The sequence below is a fragment of the Ostrinia nubilalis genome, chromosome 3 (assembly GCF_963855985.1).
Source record: "Ostrinia nubilalis chromosome 3, ilOstNubi1.1, whole genome shotgun sequence".
Taxonomy (NCBI): domain Eukaryota; kingdom Metazoa; phylum Arthropoda; class Insecta; order Lepidoptera; family Crambidae; genus Ostrinia; species Ostrinia nubilalis.
The window spans coordinates 10540052-10558805 of record NC_087090.1 but is presented as its reverse complement, the minus strand read 5'-3'; the positions used below and the strand labels follow the sequence as shown (position 1 = coordinate 10558805).

At 37.2% G+C, this 18754-nt stretch overlaps 1 long non-coding RNA gene across 1 annotated transcript in view; it reads right to left on the bottom strand.

The window, feature by feature from the left end:
• The window catches only part of LOC135088317 (uncharacterized), a 49334-nt gene that overhangs the window by 807 nt on the left and 29773 nt on the right, over positions 1-18754 (bottom strand). Inside the window, exon 2 of the long non-coding RNA XR_010261010.1 lies at positions 358-413. This is a non-coding gene — a long non-coding RNA (uncharacterized LOC135088317). The remainder of the gene's footprint in view (positions 1-357; positions 414-18754) is intronic.

Sequence of the window (18754 nt, the reverse complement as noted above, 5' to 3'; positions counted from 1 at the left end):
CACGATCGCCTTATCCTGACGCTCCCTTCTCGCGCGCGCGCCGCCACTGTCATTAAAGGACTGTCACTGGATAAGGAAAAGTACGCTTGTGATTGACCATTTATCGGCTGATATAAATAGACCAATAGATTTATGTAAAAAGGATTAAACAATATCATGCTAAAAAAAAGGAAAAATTTAAAATGGCTGTCTTCTTCCTAAACTCACAACCACGCATGGGCATTGACCAATCAAATGCGTACTAATACTCATCCTCCGATCGGCAACTAGATAAAGGTTTCATGTAAGTACCTATACCTATTTACGCACATTAATACATTTCAAAGCTCACAAGAATAAAATCTACGAGTAACTTACCCAAATCATGTTTCGGCCGAAGAGATGTTCTCTGTTAACTCAACCATTTGTTAAACCTGTAACAATGCAAATGTTGTTATTTGTAGATGAACAAAAACGTAAACATAATAATTTGTTCGTATTATACACATACCTAACTACAACACGGCAGGTAAATTTTCATAAAATTTCCATTTTAATCAAATATGAACGGAGTAAGCCGGGCCGCGGACAATGGAGTAGGTAACGGAAAATGTTTACCTAACAGACCTAACCCGGCATTCGTATAATTTAATGTAACACAAACACGACAACAACATCGCGTTCTAAGCGTTTGTCGTTCCGTAGTGAGCTTTATTTAGTCGCCCCGGAACTTGTGTGCATGCAACTCGGTGCATTTCAGCGATTACAAGCTTTATTGCAATCCAATTTACCTTGCAGTTAATACGTATTTGCATTTCCATTTCAATTCACAATATTCAAATAGAATACTTGACAATCTTATACAAATTAATATGAAGCTTAAACCGAGTTACGAAATTAATTTATGCTTATTAAGATATCAGATGGTTACTTAGAAGTTAAGGTATTATAATAAAAGCGTAATCCCATAACAGATAACATTCTTAATGAGTTTTAAAGCTACTAACACACTTTTAATAAAATAAGCTTTTCCTTAATCTATCAATTCAAGCTATACGACGCAATATTTGACGGGCGTCAGCTATATTAAACGGATTTTTGTCAACGAAGAGCGTCGTTTTGAGACACATTTGGTGCGCAAGCGGCCCACAAAGACGCGGGCGCCATCAATCAGCGCCGTGACACGCATAAGCTTTGTGGTCCCATATTTTGCTGCACGGACCTTGATATTGTCGCGTCACTGACCGTTGAAATGCTTCAAATAAATTTCACTCGGCAATTTCTATAGACTATATTTATCAACTTTTCAAACGCGTTTCTCCTCTGAAAAGTTCGGTAATATTACTTTTATTATAAGTTGGAACGTTCCGATTAGATACGGAATGTAAAATCTGACAAAATATATTAGATTACGAATGTTTTGCCTAAATATGGCGCTCTACATAAAACCGACATAAAGTTACCAATAATAATAAAAGCGCTTCGCTCAATTCTTGCGCAAAATCCAGTTTCCGCAAAATAATTAAAAAGCTTCGTCGTACGGCAACATGGCAGTACACAGTAAATGCGTTTTTTCAGCCACATTTGCCTACGTCGTTGGCGCTCGGCGTACAAATGTGCGTAGAGAACAGGTAGACATCTATTTAAATGAGCACCGACATTAACAATAACAGCTCCGGGCTGGAAGGTATTACAAGGGAAATTCAGAGTCAAACCTTTTTAATTATTGTCGTTAGTCACAGAGGTAAAGCGGTCACGTTAGAACCGTTTAGCTTCAGCACTGAACTTAGCTCTTATGATTGGTAAGGAAAATTCCATTAGAACTCGATTTAGATTCTTAGCATCTACTTATCACGTTCATGTTACGACATTCATTTCTACTAAATTCAAACTGAAACTGCTTATGTTTCATTTGTAACTTTGCTCAGTACACGTAATTTTAATAAAATTGTTATTAGCATAGGAAATAGCATTCTAAGAGCCAGTTGCCAATATCTATAACTAAGTTTATTTGCCGTTATACGCCTATTCCCCCCGCGGACATTACCCTTATCGGTTCTCTCTATTTATGGCCGAGAACGAGCGTGCTTACTTCGTTTCAGTAATAGCCAATTTTAAAGACTGAACGAACTGGAGCTGTTATTGGGAAACTAATACACAGTAATTGCATAGTCGTACAGCATAAAATCTCACCACTTTATTTTCCGAAGTATCGGCACCGATCTCTGATAACATTTTAATCTTTCGAGGAATTTATTGGCGAACTGACGTGTCGTTATTAAGAGCTTATAATGGGGCGTTAAAATATCGGAGGTGAATTTTCCGAGGCATCGACATCAATCTGCGGGGAACATGTTAATCTTTTTAAGCGTGATCGAGCTCGGCGTGTCGCGCCCGGCAAGATAAGTACGTGCTAGGCGCGGGCGGCTGATAGATCGCCTGGCGCCCAATCAGCGCACAAACGATATTTGCATCTTGACTGGAGCAATCAAAACTCGATATATTGCATTAGACTTTTAAGATTGCCTTTTTCAAACTGGATTTGCCGCACTGGATGCAGTCTGCGGTCAGGTTAAAGTAATCATACAATGCGAGCTACATCAACTTTGGCCTGACCGCAAATCCTTTATGGTTGAGTATTCTCTAATTTCGTGACTGACAAGATGTCTACAGCGTAACCGGCTGTTCCCTTTCAAGGATGTGAATAATATCAATAATAAATAAATCAGCACGATACAGTTATGCATAAATATGTATTCATATGGGTTGGTAATGTTGTCTAATCCTACCTACTTAATGTATTATATGCACACTCTACTTAGCTTGGGACACGGTAATGGGTGATAATTTGAATTTTGAATAATTTATTACGATCAAACGATCATACATCCCACACTAATGAATTAAAGGAACATGATTATTTCCTGCTTAACTAATATTGTGTAGAATCAGTAGAATGAGTCTCTAATCACTGTTATGTTGTTGATCACATAACAACTAGTAAAACGTTGCAATAACAAAGTCAAATAAGTCAAAGTATCCATGAGTTTAACTAAACTCGCCAACAATCACTAATCTTGCTGCTAATTGCGCTATAAATTACGATTCTTCAAACAGCAGAATTAATTAATTCCACCAATTTATTAACGAAAGTTTGGGTCTCCCGCATGTGCAAAGTTGTATTTACTCCTGTAATACCTCTTGCAGATGTTCGTAGAGCGTTAATTAATATGTACATTACGTTGAAGTGATATTTATTCCGCGTAATACATTAAGAAACACCTAAAGAACTCGTTACGGATGGCACCACGCTTCGGTTTCATTACAAGCGAGCAACACTAAGTAATCAATTACTTTAATGAGCGTAGAAGCGACGAGTGGGTTGCCCCATAAATGAAGACATTCGATTCGCTAACGCACTCTCATATAGGTATTCAATTACGTTAAGTAATAATTATAACGACGAGGTGAATAAATGCCGGGTTCATATAAATTTAAATTCTAATTTGCGGTGAGGAGTGGGGAAAAATATCCAATTTAATAGAACCGAGCGTGTAACTTGGGCGGACTAGAGCCGCGGTTGGACTGGCGGCGGTTTTGATAACATAAATAACGAGTCTGACGCCACATTCAAATTAGATCTTTAATTGAAGAGCATCAGCCACAGCCGCTTATATAATAAGCTCCATAATGTCGCCAAGTTTCACATTTGCGTCTAAACCATTGTCAAGCTACATTAATGTTGTCAGAGCCTTAGAATGATTTATGAGATGATTATGTAAATAGATTAGACTTGAACACACAAGTTCATATTGTTAGGTAAGTATTGTACGCTAAATCGAGACGATAAATTTTACGCTATATAAAACTCTATTATTAACAAGAAATCTTATCAAACCTTTTTTAAGATAGCGCTGTTGAGGACTTGAAGTGAAATAGGGCAAAAAGCATCAATTTAATAAAGCTAAACCTGCCAAGTCATATAAAGCTGAAGTAGAAGTGCCGGCGCGGAAGTGAAATAGAGCCAGACAAGATTGTCGATAATGACATTTATCACAGTGTTCAGCACAATTTACTCTGTCAGTCCGGCCACAGCCTAATAATGTGCCCTAATATTGACCCACTTAATTTAAAACTTTGGACGCTAGCAAAAGTTGATTTAACTATGTACCAAAATCCTCTTAGAACTTGCGCTCTAGGATTCTAATTTCGAATGAGGAGTGAAATAGAGTAAAAAAAAAAAACAATTTAATGGAACGGAGCGTGCCAAGTCTTATAACGCCGGGAGCGTTCGGAGCTCCCAGCTCGCTGGTGCCGGACAAGTGGCGAATTGGCATCATCAATCACGGGCCAGCCGTCCGCCGCAGAGCTTTAATAGCACACGCTCGTCTTTAGCCCCTGATGAACCCTAAGCGCGCTGATTAGGGTCTAATTTGCAATAACAAAATTAGCTGTTAAACAGTGCCAGAAAAACTTGACGCTTATTAGGAATGCAAGAACAAGTTTTAATGGCATTTGCGGGCTCTTGAGAAAAACGCCGTAACGTAAATCAATTTGCTCAGAAAAAGCCTATGGGATTTTGGATGTCGAAGAACAAAAACTCGTTAGTCCCAAATAACGGAATAATTTAGGTAATATGTTTAAGTTAATTGCAAAATTTCAATTTTCTTGTTCATGAAACTCATCGTACACGACGAAATTAACATAGTATCTTAGGCGGATTACCATAAACACACGAATACTTAATACCCTTATCGAGCATAGGAAACAAGATATTACCGCCACAATATCTATGCGAAGCCATTTACATAGTAAACATAGATAAAACCCGGACCGTCCGGGTCCCTAGTAGGAGTTTACTAGTCGCCGTTGTCTTAATGGACACCGATGCGCTAAATCTCAGAGGCTTAGCCTCCCCGCAACATCCAAATTGGTTACTCCTTGTCGTTAGCTTATCTCCACGGGTAAATATCGACGCCATTGCTGAAACAAAAACCACAACGACCTCTGTTTATTTTTCTAACTGTGCTGTAGATTTCTACCAGTATTCCCCGGATTTGAAAACTAAGGAAAGAGATAAAGGGAAAACAACCCTTGTAAATGAAACAAACAATGGAATTGGTGAAGTTGCTTTTGTTAAACAATTATTTCAGTCTAATGTGATGGAACTTAAATTATAGAATGAGAACAGCAGCAAAACAAGACTATCTTCCTTGTATCGCACAGGGAAAATTACACTTTTGAAGTCGAAGTTGAACGTTGTTTTACCTCAATTATAGATAGAAGATAAGATCTTATCCTATAAGATGGACTAATAATAACAAGACAATTTAGACAATTCGTCCATCACGGCCTTGAAGCATACCACGGATTTCAGCAGCAAGGGACATCTACTCATACCAATACAAATTGTATCATAATGTGATAATATCAAGGTATATCCCATCCTAATAAAATGTTGAATAACTCACGTCGAGTGTTGTTGTGAGGTGTAACTAAGTGGAAAACCAATTTTAAGAAATATTTACGATAAAATATATCTTTTACTGTATGATCAGTGAAGGACGAAGGTGTCTGGGAAAATAACCACAGTTCTATTTCTGTACTTCAAAGGAATGTTACCAAAATGTACTTTAAACTAAGTTTATTTATGAAATAAAACATTTTCATTTTCGTTTTCATTTTCATTTTTCAGTACAAAAAGTTTCGTAGTTCTACGTTACAATACAAGCGATTAAATATCGGAGGCTAATGAACTTATTCGCCCGAACCACAATAAAGCTATCCATTGTACTTACTGGAACGTAAAATTGATTACCAAGTATTAATGGTAAATTAAAACGGAACATCACAAGTTTTCATTATAATATTTTCCGTAACATCTTCTGTCAAATTGTCTTCTCAGAAACGCTCTTAATTAATTTAAAATAGTTTCTGACCGCGGTTCGCGTCGTAACGTTTCGGCGTAAGAACATAATAACAAACAAACACAAAGTTTAACATCATCAGATGATGATCTATTTAAAGCTGAAATAAAAAGTTATAGGACGTGGGTTCAATTCCCACCGGAGGCAGTTGATTTCCTCTAGTTTAAAGTGTTTAACTTTAATATCTTTTATTATACTTACATTATAATACTGCGCTTATTAATCGAATGATTTAAAGAGACGTTGTAATCGACTGAAGGGTGTACCAATACATCATTAGGAACCCGTGAAATATTACCACTCTGAGTGACGCCCCATCAATCAAAGCAAAACGTCCGCTTATATCTACTCGCGTCGGCCACGTTCCCGCTCCGTTACAATAAATACTCGTACCGTGTTCAAAGGATATCGGTAAATTGAAGGAACGTCGAAGTTTGCTAATGAAGAATTCGGCTGTCTTGAGTTTAATATCAAACAAAATGTCAGCACCTACTTTGTATTTTCAATTTGGTTAGAAGATTAACGAAGGCGTGCATAAGCTACTAAGGAAAATAGTTCCGTGCTTTGGAGGCCACGTCAAGTTGTCAATCCGTTGATGAGCTCCGGCACAAGTTAGTTGATAAAATTTACTCAAAATGTACGAATAAAATTCTTCCACTAATTGCGATTCCCGGAAGAACGAAGAGTTTCAGCGAAAGTTCAACAAAAGAATAATACTTCAGTCATTTGCAACTAAACTTCACGCGAATTAAGGCACCTTTTTCAAAGAACACAGAGAGAGTAGAGCAAACTTATAACCAAGATGTGATTGAATCGATTCCCACAAAGTGCCACTGCACAAACCAGCTCGAATTTCGTGGCTCGTAGCGAAATCCGCCGTGACCATAAAGACGAATCGGCATTTACTTGAATAGGTTACCGAAGCTCATAAGCGGGATGTTTCATAAAGGTGTGGAACATTGGGTCGATATGTCGGCGAGAGGCTGTAGGAAGAAATGTGGAGCTATTTGTGCCGCGGGCTTCGAGCGCACTCGCTACGGACAAACCAGATTAACTCGGTGACCTCGTCTTCCCAGACCCTCTGTCTTAGATTCCCGCATCTTTATAAATCTAAAAATTTGACACACAATTTCCGTCTGTTGAGAAACAATTTAGAAAATAAAGATCAATGCGGAAAAGATCTAAGGCAACTGTAAATAGGTTGACGAAATAAAATTCTTATCGTTTATTTGTGTTATACTTACTCGGGTAAAATACTTTTGTGATGTAAATAAAGCCTGTTTTGGTAATAGGGTAGTAGGTACCACAAATCCATATTTCTACCAATTTATCTATCGACGATTTTCCTTTAAAGGACCTGGCAAGAGGAAAGTTGTGTAAAATAAAATACAGTTTAACGCTATCAATCATTTTTGCCCCGCCACGGGTCGCAGAGCAACCGATAAGCGATAAGCTAGAGAAATAAAACAGTACGGCAAATCCCAGATAGTCCGGTTCCTATAGTCCAGTCATTTAAGCTTAAATTAGGTAAGAATCTCGGAATTAGAGATACCCAGCTGTAAGTCTGTAAATACTTGTATATTGACACCCTAAAAGTTGTCTCAAAACCTACATATGGTAGGGTGTAAGCAACTATTAAATTTTAAGGTCAAAGGTCACAAAAATCGGTTTTTTGCGCTTTTTTTGGAAATATCTCATTTCCTATGGGTTTTTTGCTATTTGTATTTATTATCAATATTGTAGAATACTAAATTCTCTACAAATTTTGTTTAAAAAATTTTTTTATACGGTGAACCATTTTCGAGATAGAGGGCGGAGAGCGCGCGGTTACTGCATCACTTCAGGTCAACTTAAGCGGTTTAGGTTTTTCATACAAAAGGATTTTCCCGCTAATTCCCGTGGGAATTTCGGTAATTACTTGTTGTAAATAAGCTTTAAGTTTACTAAGGTACCTACATGCCAAATTTCAAGCGTCTAAAACTTCCGTTAAGCGTTTAGATTTTTCATACAAAAGGATTTTCCCGCTAATTCCTGTTCCCGTGGGAATTCCTAAGTAAACTATAACCTGCCCAGGTGTATGAAGAATAATTGTACCAAGTTTCGTTAAAATCCGTCGAGTAGTTTTTGTTTCTATAAGGAACATACAGACGGACAGACAGACAGACAAAAAATTTACTGATTGCATTTTTGGCATCAGTATCGATCACTAATCACCCCCTCATAGTTATTTTGAAAATATATTTCATGTATAGAATTCTGTCCGTCTGTATGTTCCTTATAGAAACAAAAACTACTCGACGGATTTTAACGAAACTTGGTACAATTATTCTTCATACACCTGGGCAGGTTATAGTATACTTAGGAATTCCCACGGTAACAGGAATTAGCGGGAAAATTCTTTTGTATGAAAAATCTAAACGCTTAACGGAAGTTAGACGCTTGAAATTTGGCATGTAGGTACCTTAGTAAACTCAAAGCTTAGTTACAACAAGGAATTCCCGAAATTCCCACAGGAATTAGCGGGAAAATCCTTTTGTATGAAAAATCTAAACCGCTTAAGTAGACCTGAAGTGATGCAGTGACCGCGCGCTCTCCGCCCTCTATCTCAAAAACGGTTCACCGTATAAAAAAAGTTTTTAAACAAAATTTGTAGAGAATTTAGTATTCTACAATATTGATAATAAATACAAATAGCAAAAAACCCACAGGAAATGAGATATTTCTAAAAAAAGCGCAAAAAACCGATTTTTGTGACCGTTGACCTTGAAATTTAATAGTTGCTTACACCCTACCATATGTAGGTTTTGAGACAACTTTTAGGGTGTCAATATACACGTATTTACAGACTTACAGCTGGGTATCTCGAATTCCGAGGTGAACTTACTATAATGACTGGACTACTAGCTAAAACACGACGACGACGAAGTTCACAATACACGTAAAATCAATTTAGCAAAGCCACTTTGAGCCGCACTGACCCTTACAGGTTTATTCACAATCGTGCCCAAAGCATTTAATCTGTATTTAATTTATTACATAGCCTTTGCGACGCAGCCTTTTGTTTATTTTCGTTTTTGTAAGAAACATTTTTAACTGTAGAGGAAATAAGATTTGAATCATGAGAGATTTCTTGGGGTATTTTAACTGTTAGAATAATGTTACGCAGCTTAAATCTTTCTATAGAATTGAAGCACGTTTAAAGTTACGCTACAATTTTCACTTGACTTAATATGTATTAGGTCTTCAGTTTATTATATCTGAAAAGTTTTTGACGTATTACAGCCATGAAAATAATATTCAGCTTCAATTTTTGAAGTCATAAACTCAATTTTAAAATATTGTAAAGAATACTCTAAATAACAAAGATTTACGTAGATAAAGAACAATAAAAAATTCGTCCCACAGAGGCATAACAGCTGAGGCTGAGGGCTGCGGTTGGCAAAGTAGCTTGGCGACCGCAGATAAGAAAGTTCAAATCGTAACATTTTTTACGTTGTGGACGCGTTTTACTTAATTTGTAGCTTACAAAAGTATGTTAATTTAATTACAGACAACGATGACAGAAACACAGTCAATTTCCTATCCTACAAAAGTAATGTTTAGTAAGAAGACATTGCGAATTAATCAGCATTGCGCACTTTGGGCTTCTAAGTGTCTGTGATACTTATTGTGAAAATTGATAAAATACCTATTAGGTAAGTACTTCATATTGCATATTATTTTCTTAGGGTCTCCCAGATACAATTTTAAAACAGATTGTTGCTCTAATCTGACCCTCGGCAAGAGGCCACTTTCTTGGCAATGTGGCCCACGGTCCCCGTAATGGAAAAACTATTAGCCTCCGCCTATCGAGAACAAAAGGGGAAAAAATTCATCGGAAACCCGAGGCTCGCTATAGTAATCGATGTTCCTACGTGCTAAAGCATGTCCTTCCATTTGTTCCGCAAATTGCTTTAAATAAATCTCTTGAGATTGTGTCTAAAGTCCGTTTTATGTTTTATTTTAGGTAGTTACTCGAAAAAATAGGCCTAAGGAATACCAAGTTTGTACAGGCACTGAAGTGTACCTTAACTGTAGTTAGAAATACTTTTACATTAATAAGTAAAAATACACACAATTAAATCACTCCACGTCCTAAACAACAGACTGATCCTATCGTACCTTAATTTATGCTAAGCCAAGCTTTAAAATTATTATCTGCGTTAATTAACAGTTAATGACTACATTGTTTGTTAAACAATAAGGTATTTGTTTCAACTTTAAAAGCCACAAATCCAATACATCTCGATCCGATCCCTCAAAAATTGAATAGAAACGTCGCGCCTATTATTATAATCCCGCCTAAGCATACTTATCGAGTCAAAATCTCTTTCAGCGCGGACAATAAAATCGCTTGGTAATCGTATAAAAGCGGGTGTTACTTCAAAAACACTCACGTCAACTTGACGATAAGCTAGTAAGCCATTTTGTGCCTAGACTACTAAGCTTAATTCAAGACATTCTTTATCTTAACAATGCGCCCCCCCAAAAGTGGCTGATTTTGTCACAATTCCCTTACTGTATTTATCTTATTCTTGTGAATAACAGATGTTTGGTGTCCCCACCATGTCGTTTGTCAGTGTCGCTTCTGTCTAATCATTCCTCCGTACATTTATCACAACACTTTTTATGTACGGAACCGGCCAAATAACTTGACATTGTAAAATTCACAAAAGCGGTGTTACCACCCGCATGATTGTATTGGATCAATAAATGTAATCTTCGCTTTGCCTTTCTGGTTTCCATAAATTTCTCTTTTTTATTTCACATAATACAGGCTGCCTTTCAATCAGTGTATTGAACTTTTGTGAAGTGCTGTGCTGAGATTCTCAGTATTTATAAGCGTATAATTCATTTATTTTTATATGTAGGTACGTGACGATGACCGTGACGATGAGACGTGGTCGCTTACTATGGGCCTCATAAGAAGGCTCACGGTCACCCAAAGGGCGATGGAGCGGGCTATGCTCGGAGTTTCCCTGCGTGATCGAATCAGAGATGAGGAGATCCGCAGGAGAACCAAAGTAACCGACATAGCTCGCAGAATTGCTAAAATCAAGTGGCAGTGGGCGGGGCACATAGCTCGTAGAGACGATGGCCATTGGGGCTTGGCAAAGTTCTCGAGTGGCGACCACGGGCTGGAAGACGTAGCTTGGGCAGGCCTCCTACTAGGTGGGACCGACGATCTGGTAAAGGTCGCGGGAAGAGCCTGGATGCGGGCAGCGCAGGACCGTTCATTATGGAAAACCTTGGGGGAGGCCTTTGTCCAGCAGTGGACGTCATTTGGCTGAAACGAACGAACGAACGAACGTGACGATGAAAGTGTGTCCGATTGAATATTATCAACTGAAATGCAATAATACGTTGCTTACAATAAATAAGTTTGACCAACTCAACAAGACGTGGCATATTGTACCTACTCGTAAACCACTAACATAATAGTGGGGTACATACCTTGTGGTACGATAAAATCTTACTTTAGGATCTTAATATACATAACCTACTTTGAAGATTTATTTGCCTGCAATGGTATAATTTTGTAGCCAATTTCAATATTGCAGCCTTTAAAGTTAATCGTATGCATGAACGCTCTGCCTCTGCTAATATGACACTGATCGGAATTAATACCCATTAAATTAAACTAAAAGTCAACACTGAAGTTTATATTATTACCTATAGTAATTTACACAAATAATATTGGTGAGACCTGTTGGAAATCATGATTATGTTCTTTAACCAAATGAAAAATACAATTCAGCAATTTATGTATACGAACTCATGATAAATAAGTATTGAATAATAAGCGTTACTAATAGTAAGCTTATAGTAACGTTAACTATTGTTAATATTTTTTATTGCAATTGTTTATCGATATTTCAGCGAAATAATATATTAAGTACTTATAATATAACGGAGCAATTTGCAGTCCTTAGAGCAAGACATCTGTGGTTCCATACATCAAGTACGCTTCACTGAGTGACTAATGTCGAACAATAAATTACGACAGTCAACATCATATAATACGTATGAATCTGAAAATGCGTTATGGCAGTTTCATATTATGTGTACTCGTACAATAATATCGTTCTGAATTTATGTTACATCCAAAGTTGCCAAAAAGTTCGCAACATGTCTTTGTTATAATTGGTATAAGGCTGTGTTGTCAACTTTTTGATCACTTTGGTTGTCACAAACTATTTGACGCTGACTGTACATTGATCACTTTGTGTGATGTTTAATAAAATGTATCGCCAGTCGTAAGCGACTAAAAAACCATTCTATAAAAACAAAAGAAAATCGGATAAATCGCTATGAATTCTGTATTGTATGGAATATTGGTTTTGAAGAGCGCATCCGTTCGGAGGGCAGTTTAAAATGGACGTTAAACATAAGAGTAGTCAATGGAAACTGCCATTCAATGCCATTTCATGCATAATAGCACGGTTTTATTTCGTAGTTCGATATCGCCGTCAGTTTCCTAGTAATTTCGAATGTATTGGCTATGGCATGTGCAAAATAAGCCGCTTGAATAATGCATGATCTATGCATCCCAGGCAATGAGAAATACGTGTCAAATAAGCATAGCACTTGGTACGTAATTCAAGGAAATAAAAAAACATTTAAGTTAAGATTTACGAAATAATTTTATCTTTCACTTTATATTCCAGTTTGCTTCACGAAAAAAGGCAATCTCATTAATCTCGTTCATGGCCATACCTGATTCCAATTTATTTTATTATTTTAGAAATTCGTAATCCATTATAGTCGTGGCACATTTCTTTTGTATTGTAACACAGGTAAAGGTAAAATAATCCAATGAGCTCGAGCTAAGTAAGATAATCCAAGGAAGGTCACACGCAGATTTACATAGTTGGGTATGTCGTAAACCGATCCACAGGGACCACTCAGACATTGTTGCGTACTTAACCCTTTCGGACGCGTGAGACTGTGAGATACGAAGACAATGTAATATATCGACAGAATAAACCGTTCTATTTCGGTATGCAAATAATATTTCTATTGGATTTGAAATGAAGCGCACAATTCTATGCAAATGTTACTTAAATGGAGAGTCGAGAAAAGACTAAAAAATCTTTCTCAGGTCCATTTCGATAAAACACTAAAGCCGGGGCCACACGATATGGAAATCGTTTCGATATTATAACTATCACTTGATACTCAACATGATTAAAAACACTTTTTGAAATTCCATCTATAGGAATAATGATTCCCGGGGAAGCGGCAATAGTATCTTCATAGCATTAGAGCGACGGCGACGGGCCAAGACTAGTACAGTTAATAAAATTATGTAAATGAAGTCAGTGAGGTGCCATTCGATTTCATTAAAAATGACTTCACCGAGTCCCGGCATGGTTATGTGACTTGACAAAATTGGCTCCGGGGACTGACGAAGTAATTAATTTATGACGGTGCACCGTTTGCCTTAATTTTCACGTTTCTCGATCAAAGAAAAGAGCCCCTTTATAAGGAAGTTAAAATAAGCGTCAATTTTCACCAACGACAGGTTTCATTACTTTCCAATACATTACAAGTTTTTACATAAAATTTGAGACGACACTTGACTAGTCAGCTAGACGTAGAAAAAAGTTATTAAATTGGAAAAGGTTTTGGCTTTTGCCGATTTTTTCTCCAAATAAGGAGCGTCATTAAAACCATTTATGAGATAATTATTATTCACCTATCTACGATTCGATTGCGCCCTTTTGCTAGGTACTATCCCATACCAGCCAGTCCTAGCAGGCCAATGCTAACATTTGGATCCTAATAACAGGTTAAATTACAGTTTTCTTTTCTTACAGCTATAGGTGAATAAATAAAACTGACTGGGCCGAAAATACATTTTACTCAGTTAACTAAAAACTAGGTGTTTGCTCCAGGAGTACACGAGAATAAATGAAAAAGTCCTGTCCCAGACTCGCTCTCAGCAAACACTCGAGGGACCGGCCGTGCCCTGCAGTGTTCCGACTTTGAAATATTGTAACGGATTCGAACGCATACACGGCTGAATAGCGTTGGACCAAACATTTGCGTATTTTGTGATTTCATCGATACATTCGTATGTTCAATTGTTAATTCTGCCTCGATACTGCAAATTGTCCAAAGCACCTGCATTGAGTATGTAAATAGCAGTGATATTTTACTGCCCATTTTATTTTCCATAGATACCAACAGCCCCCGCAAACGAAGCCACACTCAATTACCGATTAAAAGATTAAACGATAATTACCTTTCCTCATGGTTTGCTCAACGGTAAACAATGATCGTATTTCCGATTATTCAAAAAGTATTATTTATACGAATCATTTACTATCAACTGCTCATTGGAAAAATTAATGACGACCCACCGAATTACACTGAACTGAATTATCAAATTATATTAATTGATCATTAAATTAATGCTTTAAAGAACAATTATTAACAGACTCGAAAAATTTCACTTATTAAGAGTATTAAAATGCTTACGAAATAAATAAAACTGGATTTTAAATTTTCCGCTGGGACTGCATCTCGCGTTTAATATGTATATCGTTACGATACAGATTTATTATATCACCTAGTTTATATATGCGCGCTAGCACCGCGTCCGCAATTTATAACTCGTATAAATCACAATTTCGCCGAGTGCTCAAACCCAACTGCATTCATCATAGCCGCCGAAATTAGCCTGCGCCATCAAACGTGGATACATTACCTAGTAATAGTGCGCTTTAGTGACACTCATTTGTCTCCTGACACTCAAATTGAGCATCATTTGTACAACGTGCAGCGGTCTCCCTTACATGTTGATTGGGTTGTTCGACCAGGCCTGGCTCACTCCGCGCGGTACATCCGATAATTACCTACAGCGAAGCGCCCCGCCGGCGGGTATTATATCAGTCGAGTGTCACGCGCGCGCCCGTCAGCAGGACGCTGGCGTGCGTTGTAGTATGATTATAATTCTATGATCGAAGTATTCTTTAAAAATGGACATAAAGAGAAAGAAATATTGTGCGGCGTTCGGGTGTTTAAATTCGAAAAGAAATCTACCGGATTTATCTTTTTTTTTTCGCTTCCCAAAGATGCTGAAAGGTATGTTGGCCATGTAGGTAATCAATAATTCTTAGGATAGTATAGGAACCTAACCTACCATAACTACTACTGCTCAGAATTCGTTCGTTCGTTTCAGCCAAATGACGTCCACTGCTGGACAAAGGCCTCTCCCAAGGTTTTCCATAATGAATGCATACTTACCTACATACGTACCTCATTATAAATAAGTAGATTAATTATTTTTTCACTAGACAGCAACCCTAACAGCGTAAGAAGAGTTCAGAGGCACGCGATAGAAAGAGACAAAACTTGTAGGTGAATAAAATTGTAGGTACGTAGTGCTGTGCGAGCTGAATTCCACTGTATCGCGTCGTAGCAAGACTCGCATTTATTTAAATCGTTTTGCGGAGTAATCCTTCTGTACCTACCTGTACTATTACTTATTCTGTGGTTCGACAGGCAATTGGTCAAATGATGGCATTTAGTTTTTCATGGTACCTTGTTATATTGATGATACGTATAAGGCTTTACGTGCTGCTTATGAATGATACCATGAACCTCGCGCCTTTTGATTACACTGAAGGCAGAGATGTCCATAGTTCTATCATATTTTAATATACTGGACACTGTTTTAACATTTTTGACATATCCTATAACTGATCAATAAATCATAAGGAGTATGCCAGTAACATACACTAATGGCACCTTTTAACCACCCCTTAATATCTGTACGTACACTTTGACACAACAAAAGCTTTTCTGAAACATCTCGTTTTCCAGAAAGAATTGATCAAAAGAATTTATAAAGACATTTCTCTTAAAATTCATTTTTTCCTGCGACATTTCTCACCTTTCCACTTGACACCATTTTTTCTTTTCGTTTTCTAGGAACATTAACGTTTGCAACTGAGTCGCGAACGTTATGATACAACCCAAGTGTTTTATTACAAAAATATTCATAACGAGTTGGAATCAATACTCCCGACGTGTTAACGATGAACAAGAAAGTGGAAAACGTTACGTGTAAGAAACACATAGTAACATTTGACTGTATTGCATGTCACGGTGTTGCTTTATCGCCTCCTTTGAACATTACTTTAATTTACACACCAAGTTTGAAGGTGAAATTAAGTGCACCGTAGACAAACTTAAGGCACTTTATCCGCTTGAAACTGTGTAGAACATTTTGGTGGAAATACACGGTTTTCTACATTAACCGTGTTACATACTTCAGGTGGAGACTTAAACTTGCGTGTGATTTAATTTACTGCTTGCGAGCTCCTGCCTGGTTGCACACAAACTATGTGCACTTTGAAGTATAATAACGGAACAATTATAACTTTATTTTTAGAAACAGATTTATGGAATTTTACAATAAAGAACGTACACATTTCTACCGTTATGGAACTCTCACGATACTCGTATTATATTCAAAAAATTACCCTCTAAGGCTGAGTTGCACCACCTTACTTTGACCGTAACTTTGACGATAACCGGTGTTTTTGTATGGAGTTTGACAGATTTTTGACGTTTGTTAAAGTTAAAGTAAGATGGTGCAACCCAGCCTAAATCTATTGGGGGTCTACTAAATGTATATTAGAACAGTCATACTTTAAAATAAACTGTTCCAAAAATAGCAGATGTAAAGAGTCAGGGATAAAACAAAATTAGTATAGCAATTCTGAACCCCTACTGCTAGTTTCAAACAAAGGTCGAACAAGCTTAGAGATAGTTCACTTTGAAGTAGCTGAAGGCTAAACCTTTGAGCAGGCGCGGGTCAAAGGTAAAAAGGGTCACAGACATCAAAGATAATTGAGGACTTATTAAAAGATTTTAGCCGAGCGCCATGACGGTGCAATATTCAGGTATGTCCTAACATTTATTCGACATAATATTTTTGAAGATAGTTTGACGTACAAGTAAAAATGATAAGTTCAAATCTTTTAAACGTTGGTCCTGAAATAATCATATACTGCTTCATAAGTGTACATAGTATAATATTTCTTAAGGTAACAGGTGCAATGCACTGAACCAGTGCGATTGCGATCACAAGAAATAGCAAACCATATCCAAGATAGTGTCTAATAAAAACCGTGCAATTGGATTCAAAAGTAAAAGAGCTTCTGTGTGCACATGCCAATTTTGTAACATTCTGTGCAAAGTCAATAGGTAGTTAACTTTTACGTTCCCACTGCATCACATGTCACACTTAATTCACATTAACAGGAATTGGGCTTTATCACTAAAAAAGCAATTATTTTGAATACCTTTTAAGGGAGGTTAGTGAGTGGTAAAGTGACGTCACAGGTTGTCCTTTCTATACAAAAGCAATTGAAAAGCCATTTGGACACTATAGAAAAACCATGTCAATTGACTACTTATTTACACACCACAAAAGTTATACCTATTAGGGCTGCTTTTTCAATCATCGGATAACTTTTAACTGAAAAATAAGTTTGGCATATTGACAGTTTCAGTATGGGAAATATGTCAAAATGACAAGTTTATTCTTCAGTTAAAATTTAACTGATGATTGAAAAATCAGCCCTTACAAAATTAAATCAACAAGTGCCAGTTAAAACTGTCAGTTCGTTCATTTGTTACCCAACCATTCTTCGCGCTAAACCGCTTGACACCGCGCGGCTGCCGTCCCGACGTACAAAGGATAGTTTAAATTCCGATCGAACACGTACTTCCCCGGAGTCCGGCGAACAAATAACTGCTCTGTAAACCATACACAAGTTTTGGACGATTCATGGCATTTCACTCGAACGCTCTAGTAATAATACCTAGCGCAATAAAGCCTCTTGATGTTAGAGACTAGTGACTATTAGAGACAAATGTTAGGTTTAGGAAAGAAAAAGTCACAGGCACTCTTACTTACATCCTTCTATGACATATTGTTAAATACATTCATGCTGAATATACGCGAATTGAATTAATTAGCACTATTTCCCTTCACATAGGAATACCATCTGCTCTTTAACCTCATAGACTTCATTTACTATCCAAAGATCAAAAGAGTCACTTTAAGACGATCATGAAACGATACATAAGTAATGATCTACTACACCCAAAAATATACCTTTTCAAGGATCCAAAATAAAAATTATTATTATTCACAACACATCCTTCTTATTGAAATAGGTGATTATAAAGTTACGTACAATCTTACGTGTAAACAAGCCAAGCGAAATTGAGAAATTCGCCGTGGGCAAATCTCCTCCAATGCCTTAGGGTCGTCATGCCGACGAATAACGTAATATTCCTCTTAATAAGGATTACAGCAGATGAAGGTTTTTAATTTATACCATTTGTTTTTAAGCTTTGTACTGGCTAGTAATATTTTCCAGAAAAATAAAAACTATACCTTTGATTTATGGAAAGCACATTTTTTGTGAAAGTCAAGGCATTAATATTGTAAACCTCTTGTTAGTTTGGTGAAAGGTTGAATAGATTACAGTCCCACGTGCCCACAAAACATGAAACGAAATGATAATTGTGAAGGGTCTAGCGGTCCATCCGTCCCGATTGCCCCGCAAAGGACATTGTGCAAGATAAATAAGTAATCTACCAAGTGGGTTTACTTTTAACGTCCCTGGTTTTGTACTCAGCATTTCGGGGTTAAAAAGATTACGGGCCGGCGACAATTGCAAACGGAACAAAATTACTTTTAGAAACACAGTAGGACCTAGGTACTGACGTGGTCGACGTAATACGAGTACCTACTACCTTTCGAATATATTTCAATGGTATTT